Here is a 15,637-nt window from a genome sequence, read left to right as displayed (position 1 = left end):
GTATAGGATACTTGAAGAATTTTAGCAGGTGTGCACAGAAGTTCAGTAACACTAGTTAAATGTGTCATTTCTCACAATCTTCCACAATTTTTACTAAAAAGAAATAGCTCAACATCACAAAGTAAACACTAATTCACTATCCACTTTCTCCTCTAAATCACACACAAATAACTGACCCAAATAACAAGCAGTGAGGTATCCTCCTGTCTCCAGTACCCATTCTTTTCTTCTGCTGCTCTAGTTTTACCCCGTGTTTCAGGGCTTTCACCTTGAACACTTCTTTTTTTTAACAGTTCTGAGAAAACATATAAAAAACATTTTTGAAAACTCAGGTAAATCATTGCCATTGCATCACTTTTATTTATTATTAACTTTTTCAAAGAGCAACAAAAGAGACAGGAACAATTGCCCTTGTACCAGTTTTATCTGCTGTGGGTATGTAATTTTAACACTCTTCACTTTCATGTTATATTTTACTATTAACGCTAATCATTTTGCAAAACTAATTTGTAGAAAAAAAAATATTTGCCAGAGTTGGCATCTTATTTCCAGAAGATTTGTTTGGTTTGTCTGAATAATATCACTTCACCTATTACTCTTTTTTGTACATTTGTAAATTAGAAAGGTTAAGCAGTGTGACCTGTCACAGAACACTATCTCACTGATAAAGTTGTTCATCTTTTGACCAAAGCTTTATAGAACCATTGTCAATCAATCTGTAGAATGTATTCAACATTAAATATTCAAAACCTGGATTTTGTCAGGTAATTGTGGTACATGATGATGTCATTTCTATGTACAAGGGGGATTTATCTCAGTGTTGTATGTGTCTTAGATACTGGTCAGCTAAAGAAATTACTATCAGTGGCCCTGAAGCTGTCAGCTGTTCATGCCTAAAATCAAGTTACTGCCTAACAAGCTTACATTAAACACCTGCCTGCTTCCATCCAGAAATTTTTGTTCAGCAGAGAAGAAAGAATTCAGACATTCGCCTAGCTTTCCAGCAGCCAAGCAGCAACAGTACCAGTAGCTATGGTCAGACTGCTTAATGTTCGAAATAATGCACCTCTTACACAGATGGCAAAAGCAGCCTGAAGCCAAATCATCTGCTAGCTCTTGCCTTGCTTTTCCCAGGGAACAAGACAGCATATTGCAGGATGGCAAGGAGGCAGAATAGGTACAGGACAGATCAAAGATATCTAACTGCCACTGACACAAGGCCTGTAGAGGACCCTACTCAAATAGACAAAATTTGAAAGCCATAACACTCTGGGGCTAAGGAAGCTGTGAGAACCAGAGTGCCAAACTGTTTCTCTGATGTTCATCTTTCTCTATTCCAGCAAGCACAACTTGGAAACATGGCCCTAAAAATTTTCTTTTTTTCTAGACTATAAAAGCTCTTCCTACGGTCCTTGATAACAACGTACTGTATAATAGGTAAAAACTGACTTTACACACGAAAGCAAAGACAAAAGTATGCATTTCCGTAGAGGATTAAACTTTGGATTTGGTGATACATTCACGCAAGTAAAAGGAAGCACCTGGGTTTTGCTGGGGTTTTTTTAAGCAAACAAAAGGAGCACGTAGGCACAACATGAGGAAATTCTTGAAAGAGTGAAACTTACATTAAATACTTCTAAGCCCTATACAATTGCAATCTGTTCCATTTTATCTTTGGTTATGTCTTGCTTAAGATACACAAACCATCTGGATCTCTAGTGTGGTGTTCTATAGCTTCCAAACTGATTCTTCACGTCAGGCAGAATCACTAGATGTCTGTTTCCCCACCTGACTTAACCGAGTCATTCTAACTTGTCTCAAATGTGGAAACAGCTGTTTCTCATGACATTAGTAATATCATGGTCTTCAAACAACCTGTAATAATCTACTCACAGAACTACAGGGTAAGAACAAATATAAACTTTTTTTAAACATTCTTGAAGATTTTATAATGGTAATAGTCAGTGATGCCACCAGGCTAGTGAGCAAATTATTGTGCTCTCTTACTAACATATCAAAGCCTATATTTTGAGGTCTCGCAAGGCCATTATAAAATATGTTTAGGCCAGTATGTTTAAGATAGCCAAATTTCAGCACAAATTAAAGTGCCAAAGGGTAGAATTTTCAGTACTTTAGTTAACATTAACCAGGATTTATAGTAATCTGATTATTCTTTCTGCTAAAACTCCAGATTTGATTAGTCTTTTTATATTAAGTCTGGCGTTCCAGTATAAAGTAATGCTGCTTTCCCTCATGTGACTCTGCACTTCTTTCTAAAGTAATACATCACCAAAATAAGTTCAGTCCCAGTGATGTGTGTTGCTCCACCATCTGTCTGAAAAAACAGTTACTTAAACTTTTCTTCTCCCAGATTCCTACTTTCCATTTTTAATTTTAACGTTATATCACTAACACATTGGCTTAATTTTTTTTTTCTTTCATGCAGGCATCCTCATGACATGAGGCATGATTCAGAACAAAGGGATACCAAATATAGTAAAATAAGATCTAATTAATTTGAATCATGCAATGTAGTCTTTCAATATTAATCCCGTTTAGCTGAACCTGTGAGTCCAAATAAAATGTCTACTTGCAATTGACTAAGTGGGCAAATGAGTGTGTGTGTGTGTGTGTTTCTGTATGTATTGCATGTGTTACAAATACACTAGCTTACAGCTCAGCATCCTTTTCAAGCAACAACAGATAACGGCATCATAAAAGGGAAACACATGGAGAGAGATTGTTCCCAGAGACATCATTTGGCAGCCACAATCTCTTATGACCAAGAAGAGCTGCTTAAGGTTATTAACAAGGTGGGTCTGATGGAATCTGATGTGAGGTATAGTGGAAAAAACTGCTGGGATAAGATACAACAGGTTCTATTATATCCATACAAATTGTTCAGAAAGAACCTGGCTTGAGAAGAATGAAATTAATGAGAATGCACAATCCCTCTGCAGGGACTCAGAAGGAGTCCAAAATTCAAGGAGATTACTAGTGTGTAAAGCAGAGGGAAGGGAGGACTATTAGTTCAGAAACTTTACCAAAAAGCTTGATAGCAATGATTATGCAGAATATGGGCTTAAAATGGCTGAACTTCAACTGCGTTAAAGAGAAATTTTCTTTGCTTGGAGAGTTTCATTTGATCTCCAGAAGATATTGGAAATAATTTTATTTGTGCATGCAGGTCATCACATTCTAGTTTCTTAAAATTAATGTGCTTGTGAGGTACCAAGCAACTAAGCCAAACACAAACAGAAAATAAGATGCTTGTTACTTGTAATACACTGAGAAGACATCCTTTCTTTCCCATTTTCCTCTGTTTCCTTGGAGCCGCACGTTTTTACGATTTCTTTTATGTTCCTCTTGAGATGTTACTTGGTTGTAGTATGTATCAAGGAACCCTCAAAAATGTATTTATGACAATGAGTGATTGTAATAGCTTTGAAGGAGGGGCTATTTATTGTACGCTTGAAATCTTGGCTTTATTAAAGCCAGTGTGAGTTTTGCCTCTTCTTCAGAGAAGCCAGGATTTCAGCATACAGAAAACCATGATAGCATGGATTGCTTTCTGCAAAGGACTTAGTACTTTCAAATGACAAATCAATCACAAAACATACATATAAGCTGGACTCACTTGTTTGTACACTGGCTTTGTATAGTGTAACATGAAAAACAATAGGAGTGTATTTCAGACATCATACCATGTGAGAGGCAGTCTACAACCTTCCAGACCCACTAGGAACACCAGGAATCATTTTTGTTTTGATAATCCTTGAACCTCTACAAACTCTCTCCAGCACAGCTAAGTACTTTCTCACTTCTTCAGACTTAGCTAGTGCATGGCAGTAGTAGTAGACTCAAGCTGAACTCTTGTTCAGTTCAAGAAATAGATTGCATCTAGAACCCAAGTATGGGCATTGAAAGAAAAAAAGAGTGCACTGTTCCCTTGTTCTGTGTTCCTACAAAAGCCTGCCTCAACACAGTCTCCTTTTTTCCCCCTGAAACTCTTTGTTTGGTAGCAATTAAGACCAGCTTATATTCTATCCTATATGTCTGCAGCTAAAACATGTAAATTACAAGAACAGAAGCTGACTAGTATGTTATCATTAAAACATCTCAACCTAAAATAGTCTATAAAGTCCAATAAAATACTCTTTACAACTTTTGCCTTGATTGCAAAATTAAAACAAGGTCTATTTGCAGAAAATAATCCTAGCCATAAACACATTCTGCTAACTCTGTCTTCTGTACAATGATACTTTTTATAGCTAATCTAACTGTATCCCAAATTGTTTTAAACGTGCGACAAAAAGAAAGAGATTCATCAAAAAGGAAACATGCAGGGCAGAATCAAGAGATTTCAGACTGAGATGTACACCAAACACCCAAGCTTTCTGTGTTTGAATTTAAAATAACATTACTCAATTCATCACGATCTTGTAATTTATCAAAATCACACAGGAGGTTATAGAAAAGGCCATGTAAATATTTATTTGACCTATAAATAATTGTGTCACCCCCACAGAGATGAACCTTTGCATTTCAGAAAAGTGGATCAATATCATAAATACACAATGATAAAGGTAAGAAGCCAGGAACTGAAACCTGAAGGACTTCAATAGGTCAAAAAATGTTACTTGAACACAGTTTTCTGTAAGCATTTATAACACATGTTAAGACCAAGCCTACAAATATTTTTTTCTTGGATTTCTTCCCACCTTCCTTATACTCAGCACTAAATAACTTTCTCATAGACCATAAGGCTTCCGTTCGCTTTGCATTACACACGAAAGACAGACACCCACTTCCATCTCGTGTCTTTTGATGAAGTCAAAACTGAAAGTCCATAATACACAAGCACTTCTATGCTCCATTGTCTTCTCAGTCACTTAGAAGTCAAATTAAAGGTCCCTACATTTATATTCAAAGTTCTGAAACAATTATGTCTTAAAGAACTCCTAATCTGCATTTTTTCCTTAAGCATTATGGGCATCTATTGTCATTCCAAAAAACAAATGCCAGCCTCCAGACTGAAGTGTATGTTTCCCCAAGTGATGGTTTTGACTTTTAGCAACAGAGCGTTCTCAACAGGAACACCTAGGTCCAGGAACTCACTCCTACAACTGAGCAGGTGGGACCTAATACTAACCTACTTGTGCTCATGTTTGCAGAAAGTGAGGTCATAAAGGTAAGACTGTGACCAACGCCTCTCTTTGTTTCTTATTTTTGGGTCTCCATCGCTATTTCTGTTCATTTACCCTTAGCTGATATCTTCAGCTGTAAAGTTATTAGCTGTTACTGGAGGAAACAGGTTGTGGCTCAAAAGGTTATTAGAGTTCCTTTTTTGGGGTGGTACTGTCACCAGCAGAGGTACAGGTACTAGACTGCAAAACATTTTAAGTTGCCACATAAAATGTTCACTATGAGAATATAGAATAGCAAGTTCTTGGAGGAACCACTTCAGAATTTAAAAGGCCCAGAAATGTGCAAAACATCTGAGAACCTACCAGACATCCTAAGACACCTATGGAAATAGCAGTTCACCAGGGAGAGGTAGCCCCAGAATCTACTGAACTCTTTAAATTATTATGTTTATAGCAGTGAACCATTTTAGATCTCAGCTAGCTGAGCACTCATGCAGATAAAACCACAAGTGCTAAAACTTGCTGATGCATTAAAATGACAGAAGTGCCAGACTATTTAATTCTCCAAATACCTTGTAAAACTTTACTCAGCTTAAAAGGATTCATAACACAGTATGAAAAATTCTTAAGTTTCAGAAAAATCTCTTTGACTGCTGTTCTCATCTATGGCTGCTATTCCTCAGCTGTGCATGAGAAAGAATCAGAAAATTCACAGGTTATAATCAGAGGGACTTGCATGTTTCAAGAACTTTGCAGCACCTAGAACACATCAGAATGATAAAAAACCCCAAGAAGGTATGATATGCACGGCCTCATAACCACGAGTTAAAGCATCCAATACTATTAATGTAAACCTGTACACAGATTGACTCATTTATTCCTACATAGAGCCTATGATTTCCATGCAGCTACAGAAGATGACATCATGGCCCTCCAACAAACAAATTAAAAGGTATGTAAAAGTATGTAAGAGAAGAGGATTTTTTTGGAATGTTGCAAAGTGTCCTATGGGCATAAGTGTATTAGTCTATGTTGTACAATGGAATGCAACGCTTAAAAACCCTAAGTTAGCAATGGCTTTTAGTTGCACGTGTGAAAGCATTATGGTAGTGCTGGAGACAAGCTCCAAAGCCTACGAAGAAAGTACCTTTGAGATCCAAAATTGCATCCCTGCCTAATGTTATGCTGTATGATGCAGCATGCTGATTTTGTCAGCAGTAGCTTGGATGTCTCTGTATCACATTGCACTTAAAATTACGGATAGATCCATCATTTTGTACTGAAGTGACCACTAGAATTAACTACAGCATAGACATGCTCACTCAGGTAGTCTTTCTGAGCTAGTGTACACCAGTGGATCAACTAATTGGGAATCTTATCGTGTCCACATACCCATTTTAGCATATCCTTGATTCCACACAGGAGCTAAAAAACAACTAAGGGCACCTTTGGAAATGTATATGACAAACACACAAGTTTCACAGGCGAAATAAATGCATTGTAGTAACCCAGCATAGGACTATACCAGATCTATCAAGCATAGAAAAGCAAACCCTACAAGGTGATATGGAGACAAAGTTTTCTTAAAAACCTTAGGAAAGAACATTATTAATTGTATGTAAAGAAGAAGGATTGGCTTACTCTTCAGGCACTTGCTATTTCTCTAGATTTGTGAAATGACTACTCAGTGGCTGCTTCTATCCTGCTGTGCAAGAACAGTCTCACTGCTAGACTGAAGGCCAAAACTCAGTATCACATTTCTTGCCCAAAGTATGCCCCCAAAGGCAGACCTGGGCTGAACCAGTCATGTACCAGAAGGATGCCTTCTCTATGTCACAGCACTGCTCTGCCTTTCTAAGGCCACTTGCCTCTACCTAATTCACTCTTACAGTGAAAGCTAGCAGCTGCTGTGATTTTCCACCTATGGACACACTTCTTTTAACTGAGGCAGTTACCCATGTTCTGTAAGATATGCATGTTCACAACACTGTTACATCAGATATGCTGTAGATCTTACTTTCATTCAATACATTGACATGTCAAAAAGATTTTAAAAGTACATTCTTTCACTCTCCCAAGTACACCCCCCACAACACACACACACACACAAAAATTAAGCAATTACAGAGCTGTTTTCATTCCACTTCAGGAAAAGAAAGGAAGGCTATACTTGATACTTCTTCAAAAGGGACTTTAGAAAGGCAGAATGCAATTATTGCAATTGGAGTCTAGCCCAGGACAATAGAATTAATAAACCTATTCTTGCAAAATGTACCATGAAATATTTGATGGCCAAAAGTTATCATGAACACAGTTTTATTACTCAGCTAAAAGGCAGAAAGCACCCTCCAATTCTAAGCTAGAGTACTTTAGTCAGTATTAACTCATTGAGAAGTATATAATTCTCTGCATCACAAATCAACCAACCCATTCCACCTTTCCATTCATTGCAGGCATCCCATATAGTATTTGTATCTGAAATTTCAAAGTAAAAATCCAAAACATTTTAAATGGCCTCAGCCATTTTTAGGAATTCAGTATAAAAGGGTTAGAGATAGATATACCCTAAAACTATAGGATTATATGAGTATAGACTACATTTCCATTTTTAACCTTCTTACAGTTCCCAACAAGCACTCCAAAATTTGTATGTTTACATACAATGTATGTTACATACAAATTGTATATATGTTATGTTACATACAAATTTTCTGGGAAGAATAAATGTCAAATCTATTGAGTTACAGGACTATTATTCTCTTCACTTTTTGTTACATAGAAAGAGCATTATTTTAACAAATATTTTTAAATTTCAGTTTATTAATTGTTATTTAGCCATATTAGAAAAGAATAACTTCTATCCTTGATTAGGGTCGAATAATAGAGAGGCTGAAGATAGATTATTATATCTTTAAACAAATGCACAGAGTAAAACAGATATAAAATAATTTTGGCCAAGTAACTACAATGGGTAGTTCACTGCTTTTGAAGAGTGACAGAACCAATACCTTTAAAATGGAGGCCACATATTGTCTCTATTAGCTGTTTACTACTGTTTAAACTGTTTAAAGTTTTCGTGAGTCACAGTTGTGTAATGTACTCAGTAGAACAATTTATCTTCAATATCAGACCACAAGCCATCTCAGAAGAGATTGTTTCTTATATTAGCTAATTGCCGCTATTCCAGGATTTTACTGCAAATTTCAATTTCTAAAAACAATCACAAAGGAGTCCTCAATCAAAATATTAATTACCCAACATAAAAATTTTCTGGATATAAATTTTATTGTCTGGCATAAGATATCAACTACTGCTTTGGATGGAAAATTCTCTGTCAGTCCCACATTATGACAACACACATTGGGAATGGGTACTGTACTGAAGTGACCACTAGAATTAACTACAGCATAGACACGCTCACTCAGGTAGCTCACTCAGGTACTCAGGTAGCTGTACTGTTAAACTGAAGAAAATAAACAGGTTGTATTTAGGCCCCATTTATCAAATTTCTGAAGCTCTTGCTTACATCCTGCTTACAACTCTTACTGAGTTTAGTAACATTAAGCAAGATTGTAAAGTTAAGTATTTCCTTACCAAGGCAGAATGTAACCTTGAAGCAATGAAATAACCAAAATTATTAAGCAGGTTCTGCTCCCTAGCTAGGGCTCAACTGCTCGCTCACTTTATACTGTACCACATAAATTTATTTGGTGTTACTGTATCCAGTCCAGGACACACAGAAGTAAATGGCTTTACCTTGTCTTCCAGTGTTGTAGAGTACGAATCTGCTGGGGGACACTGAACTGTCACCTGCCTTCACAGCAGAGGATCCTTTACAAAGAAGCACCCAGGAAGCCACAGTTATATGATAAGAAATGCGTTTTTCTTACCACTGCACAAGGAGCCATGGGACAGCTGGTATGCATCTATTTCACCTTCATAATGCTAGACATACAACTATGTTTGCAGGGAAATAAGACAGAAGCAAGAAGGTAAATCTTTTTTTGTTTAATTGTAGAGGAGCTGGGATCCACACATTATAAAACAGATATGAGCCAATTACACTAACAAAATTATGTACTGACAACAATCTTGAAGATGCTATACTAAGTTTTTTCTAGAAGTCCATCCATCAGAACTGTACAACAACAATTTCAGCTTTATTTTTATTTATTTTTAAATTGGATTATCTTCTACCTCTCAGGGTTTCTCAGGGGAAATCTCCAGCCTCTAGTAGACAGGGGAGGGAACATAGTGACAAAGGATGAGGAAAAGGCTGAGGTACTTAACACCTTCTTCGCTTCAGTCTTTAATAGCAGGGCCGACTGTTCTATGGGTACCCAGCCCCCTGCGTGAAAAGATAGGGACAGGGACCAGAATGGAGCCCCCATAATCCAGGGGGAAATGGTGAGTGACCTGCTGCACCACTTAGACACTCACAAGTCTATGGGGCCTGATGAGATCCACCCAAGAGTACTAAAGGAACTGGCAGAAGTGCTCACCAAGCCCCTTTCCATCATTTACCAGCAGTCCTGGCTAACCAGGGAGGTCCCTGCTGACTGGAGATTAGCGAATGTGACACCCATCTTCAAGAAGAGCCGGAAGGAGGACCCAGGGAACTACAGGCCTGTCAGCCTGACCTCAGTACCGGGGAAGCTGATGGAGTAGATCATCCTGAGTGCTATCACACGGCATGTAGAGGACAACCCAGGGATCAAGCCCAGCCAGCATGGGTTCAGGAAAGGCAGGTCCTGCTTGACCAACCTGATCTCCTTTTACGACAAGGTGACCCGCCTAGTGGATGAGGGAAAGGCTGTGGATGTTGTCTATCTAGACTTCAGTAAAGCCTTTGACACAGTTTCCCACAGCATTCTCCTGGAGAAACTGGCTGCTCATGGCTTGGACAGGTGTACTCTTCACTGGGTAAAGAACTGGCTGGATGGCCAGGCCCAAAGAGTGGTGGTGAATGGAGTTTACTCCAGTTGGCGGCTGGTGACAAGTGGTGTCCCCCAGGGCTCTGTGTTGGGGCCACTCCTGTTTAATATCATTGGGATCGAGTGCACCCTCAGTAAGTTTGCAGATGACACCAAGCTGTGAGGGAGTGTTGATCTGCTTGAGGGGAGGAAGGCTCTGCAGAGGGACCTGGACAGGCTGGATCGATGGGCCAAGGCCAGTTGTATGAGGTTTAACAAGGCTAAGTGCAAGGTCCTGCACTTGGGCCACAACAACCCCATGCAACACTACAGGCTTGGGGAAGAGTGGCTGGAAAGCTACCCGGCGGGAAAGGACCTGGGAGTACTGGTTGACAGCTGCCTGAATATGAGCTGGCAGTGTGCCCAGGTGGCCAAGAAAGCCAACGACATCCTGGCTTGTATCAAAAATAGTGTGGCCAGCAGGACTAGGGAAGTGATCGTGCCCCTGTACTCGGCACTAGTGAGGCCGCACCTCGAATACTGTGTTCAGTTTTGGGCCCCTCACTACAAGAGGGACATTGAGGTGCTGGAGCATGTCCAGAGAAGGGCAACGAAGCTGGCGAAGGGTCTAGAGCAGAAGTCTTATGAGGAGCGGCTGAGGGAAGTGGGGTTGTTTAGCCTGGAGAAAAGGAGGCTCAGGGGAGACCCTATTGCTCTCTACAACTACCTGAAAGGAGGTTGTAGAGAGGTGGGGGTCGGTCTCTTCTCCCAGGTAACAAGTGACAGGATGAGAGCAAATGGCCTGAAGTTGCACCAGGGGAAGTTTAGACTGGATATTAGGAAATTTTACTTCACTGAAAGGGTTGTCCAGCATTGGAACAGGCTGCCCAGGGAACTGGTTGAGTCACCATCCCTGGAGGTATTTAAAAGACGTTTGGATGAGGTGCTTAGGGACATGGTTTAGTGGTGGTCTTGGTAGTGTTAGGTTTATGGTTGGACTTGATGATCTTAAAGGTCTTTTCCAACCTATAAAATTCTGTGATTCTGTTTCAGAGAAAAGCTAATAAATACAAATGAGGTACATGACAAGAAAGAAGACATTAAATCAATCCCATTGTTGTGGGCACACAACTCAACTCATGATTTTTGGTAATATTTGGAATGAGTATTTGTGCATCACCTCTTTGATAACATTGGTAGCTTTTGAACTGGTGTAAAGCACTGTTACTCAACCAGAAGGCAAAAGAGAAGCTTTTAAAAATTAAATATATACACATTCTTACACAGACAGCTAGGACATGTCAGAATCTGCTTTAAGTTTATTTGGGAATTGGCTCTCAATTACTGCCAGTGCCTAATTTAACCAGAAAACTTCTTTTGTAAATGGTACCATCTGTGCTTAGCTAAGTGCTAACTAATTTCTTTGCCAACTCATTTATGCCTCCTTGCCATTTATGCCTCAATTTTATTGGGATGAAAAAAATTCACAGGACATTTTATGTTAAGTAATACCTGCATCCTCTACACAGAACATTTAAGAGCTTAAGAAATGCCCTACCTATTCAGATCAATGGTTCAGAGCCTAGGACTCTGCCTCCAACAGCAGCAGGAGAAGATGCTATTTAATAAAAGCACAAGCACCTAGCTATTATCTGCAGCCCATTTTCTTCATACTCCCCCATGGACCTTTTGTCCATGAATTTATGGACCTTTTGTCCATTAATTTATCTTGTCCTTTTTTGGCCTAGCTGACATTTAATTTTTCTAGTCATTATCTTCTTGGCTTGAGTGCATGCTCCTACTTACAATACAGTGTGATCTATGAACAGCAGTATATGATCTACCTTATGCAACACCTTGATGATTTTGTAAATTTTAATCATATACTTTCTCAGCTTTATTGTATTCAAACTGAAGTCCTAACATTTTCAGTCACTGCCCATAAGGCAGTTTTCCTATCCCTTTGATCATTTCAGCTGCCTTTGCTTGCTCCTTCTCTAGATCTACCATTTCCTTCTTGAGATGAAGAAATCAGAACTGCTCAAAATACTCCAACAGTGGGCTTATCAAGGCTCTATACAAAATTGCTGCTCACCAGATTTCTCATGTTAAAAGAAATCTTAACTGCAGTCTGAAGCTTAGAGAATATCCTGAAAACATGGGACAGGTAAGAAGTCAGATCTCTTCGGTGTGAACTCTGTTGGTTCTGTGTATTTCTACCACAAAACTCTTTGCCCCTACAGCACAGTGTAGTCAGGATTCAAACACACGTAAGAATGATTAAGACTTACAGCATGGATGAGAAAAAAAGCATTTTGCCCTAAAAAAAGAACAATGACTTCTAATTATGATTTCTTTCAGTGAGCATAACTTGCTAATGCTAACTGAGAAGTACGAGCTAAGCAGCTGTGTGAGTTCATGAATTACATGAAAAGAAGCCGTGTTTCACTTAACAGGAAGCATTAATTTCCTTTTGACCAAATCAGGTCCTTTCCCCAACTTCAGAGTTAAAAACAAAACCCTAAGGAAACAATTTATACTGACTGCTTCTGGCACTTTGAAAGGTGTTTTTGTTTACGTATCCTCCCAGTCTGCGTGAGAACACCCTATGCAATAATTATAAAAAGTGAGAATTGAGAATTGTTTCAAAATATTTGTTTTGCATTTAATTCCTTGGCACTTCAGGAAATTCACTACTCTGAAAATTACATTTGGCTCAGAGAACACTAAATGAAAGGAAAAGTGTTTTGTATTTTAATTTTATGAATCATATTTCAGCTTCTTGCTCTCTCTGACTCATTGTTTAAATTCTACAACTGAAGAACTGTGAGAATAGTTATTGTCTCTAAATTCCCCTAACGTTTTTATGTCAGCTTCATTCAGCTGGCTTATTTTTTAAGCTCTTCAGGAACAGGTTTAAGACTTCTATTTGCATCAAGGTAATAGAAAGAGAGAAAAAAAATATGCTTTCATCCTCTGGTTTTCCATGTTTCAGGAATAATAACATAAAATATTAATTCTTTTTTGAGTTTTATCACTTACAGATTCACATTATAATCTTCCTTAGGCCTTGCTGCAAAGGACTTATAACTATCTTATACAAATAAACAGTAGTTTTCCTACAGATCATTCAGGTGTGTAGGCTTCAACTAATATTGCACTGAGATACATTTAAATGGGTTTAAAATGTTTTTTTACTTCTATCAAGTAATGATTTCCTAACAAGCTGTCCACCAGATTCTGACCTAGTGACAACTAAATCTAACATTCGTCTCCTTTTACTTTTATAGGAGTGAATGCAAAGGAATACAATTACTAAAAATATCCTTATATCTTTTTCTTATATCATATTCTTATATTTTTTTAAAAAGCAAAGTTTTTAATATTTTTGCAATTAAGTTTGTTTTCTCTATTGGAATTTGCAAAGAATAGTGTTGGGGAAGGAAGCACTTTGTTTATATTTTTCATGGGCAAAACTCCAAAACATCAGTTGAATTTACTAGACACCAGAATTCATTTCCCAGTCTGCATCAGTCCAATAGCATTAAATATCTGGACTCCTGAAGCAACTTCTGTTCATGTCAGCTACGCAGGCTACAGGGTTCAAAATCAGTGAAAGGTGGTCTGGCTTCCAGCAACTTCTGGAACTCTAACTTTCCTGACGCTAGACATCCTCCTGTTTTTTCACGAATATAAATATTCTGGTCATCTCCAGCCACAATCTGGCAAAACATTCCCATACTGTAGTAATACCTGTGAAAGAAATGTCTTCCTGTTAAAATACAAAAATCCCCATCCTATATTCTGAATAGGATGCCTTTAGTAAGTTTCCTAGAGAATATGATATTGAAGCTAAAAAGGCCTTATGAATTTTGTCTTCAAAAACTTCCTAGTGCTATTGTTTTCTGGTAAAATAATGTTAAGAACAGATCTTTCCACGTTGTGAAAAGAGCCAGAAAAGATAAAAATATCAAAAGGTGCCTGACTTTTTTTTTTTTTAATTCTGATTGAAATTACAAGTTAAACTGTGAGGAGCTGCAGTTCTCATTTCCCTTATACACTGATCCATTGTAACTTAAAAAGAGCCCTTAAATGTCTTGTCTTGGAAGTTATACTCACCTAAGGCCACTTTGCATGTGGCTTTTTGTCACTAGGCTGCCGCTTATCCATTATAGCCCTCATTTTCATGATGAATCACAATTGGCCAAACCAGTAATATAAATGCAATGTATGTTCTACCCTCCCTCTTTATGATTAATTCTACTAGTGGTACAAATTTGCATGAATGAATGTCAGTGTGTTTTCTGCCCTGAACATTTCCTGCTGGCTTCAATTCAGCCCTGCTGACATTTATTACAAATAATAGCTAAATATTCTTGATTTAATGGCTGTGGTGGCCCCACGTCTGAAGGTGATGTCTGTAATAAAAGCAGACAAGAAAAGCTTATAAAAAATACTAATCAGATTGTGTTTGCACACATAATGGAGAGGCCTCACAGACATACCAGCAGAATGGCACTACCGTTTTTGAAATGCAGCTGCTGGAAGTCAAGAGTTCAAGAACATACGACCTGCATTATTTTTTGCTCCTCTCCGTTCTTTTACCACCTTTTTAAAGCACTTGTGACAACAGTGAGAAGATCATAGGCAAAAGGGTCAAAGTTTTAGTTTTGATCCTCTTTAGACAAATAACAATGAATACCATAAATCACAGTGTGGTTGCACCTGCTGTCATTGCTAATTCTTCTACCAGAAAAGCATGAGGAATTAGAGGGACTTGTCACCACAGAGTTAGACCCACATCTCCAGAGTCACATTTAGCTTAGATTAATCTAAATCATGCTAAAAAGGTGCATTCCTCCCCACCATGTCCCCCCAAATGCAAATATGTTCTAGTCTTTAGACAGGGACAAAAATATGTTGCCTGCCGGAAGCACAGAGGAGACAAGAAAAACAATAGCTGAAGAAGAGAAGTTTTGCAAGATGGACACAGGTACATAGTGGAAAAGACTGAAGAAAACATAAAAAGAAGGATACTATACAGGTTTAGTACTGAGGACATAGGCAAAGAATTTTCCCCTTGGCCTGGGACTCAATGGCTGCAATGCTCCAGGAATGGCAAAGGTTAACAGGGTCACTTCAGGTTTTAATCAGCAGCAATACCATCTTCTCCACAATATTCTGGAAAGGATTCAACAACATCCAAATTAAAATGGGTAAGACCGTTGCCTGTAAGGCCTGAGAAAAAAAAATCATACTAATCATGCTGTTCAGAGGTGCCTCACAGCACTGTATCCTTTGCTTTCCCTTAGTATCATCACCATGCAAATGGTTTAAGGAGCATTTTTCTCCATCACCTTCCCAACAACTGGAGGTGAGGCTGACTGGCCTGTAACTGCCCAGATGCTCATTCTTGCCTTTCTTGAAGACAGGATTGACATTCTCTTCTAGTCTTCAGGAGCCTCTCCCTAATGCCATGACCTTTCTAAGATAATCGAGACTGGCCTTGCAATGACATCTGACATCTCAGTACTTGTGGATGCAAACCATCGGGCCCCATGGACTTATGTATGTCTG

This window comes from Mycteria americana, chromosome Z, assembly GCF_035582795.1.
Source record: "Mycteria americana isolate JAX WOST 10 ecotype Jacksonville Zoo and Gardens chromosome Z, USCA_MyAme_1.0, whole genome shotgun sequence".
NCBI lineage: Eukaryota > Metazoa > Chordata > Aves > Ciconiiformes > Ciconiidae > Mycteria > Mycteria americana.
Note: the sequence above shows the minus strand (reverse complement) of the source record.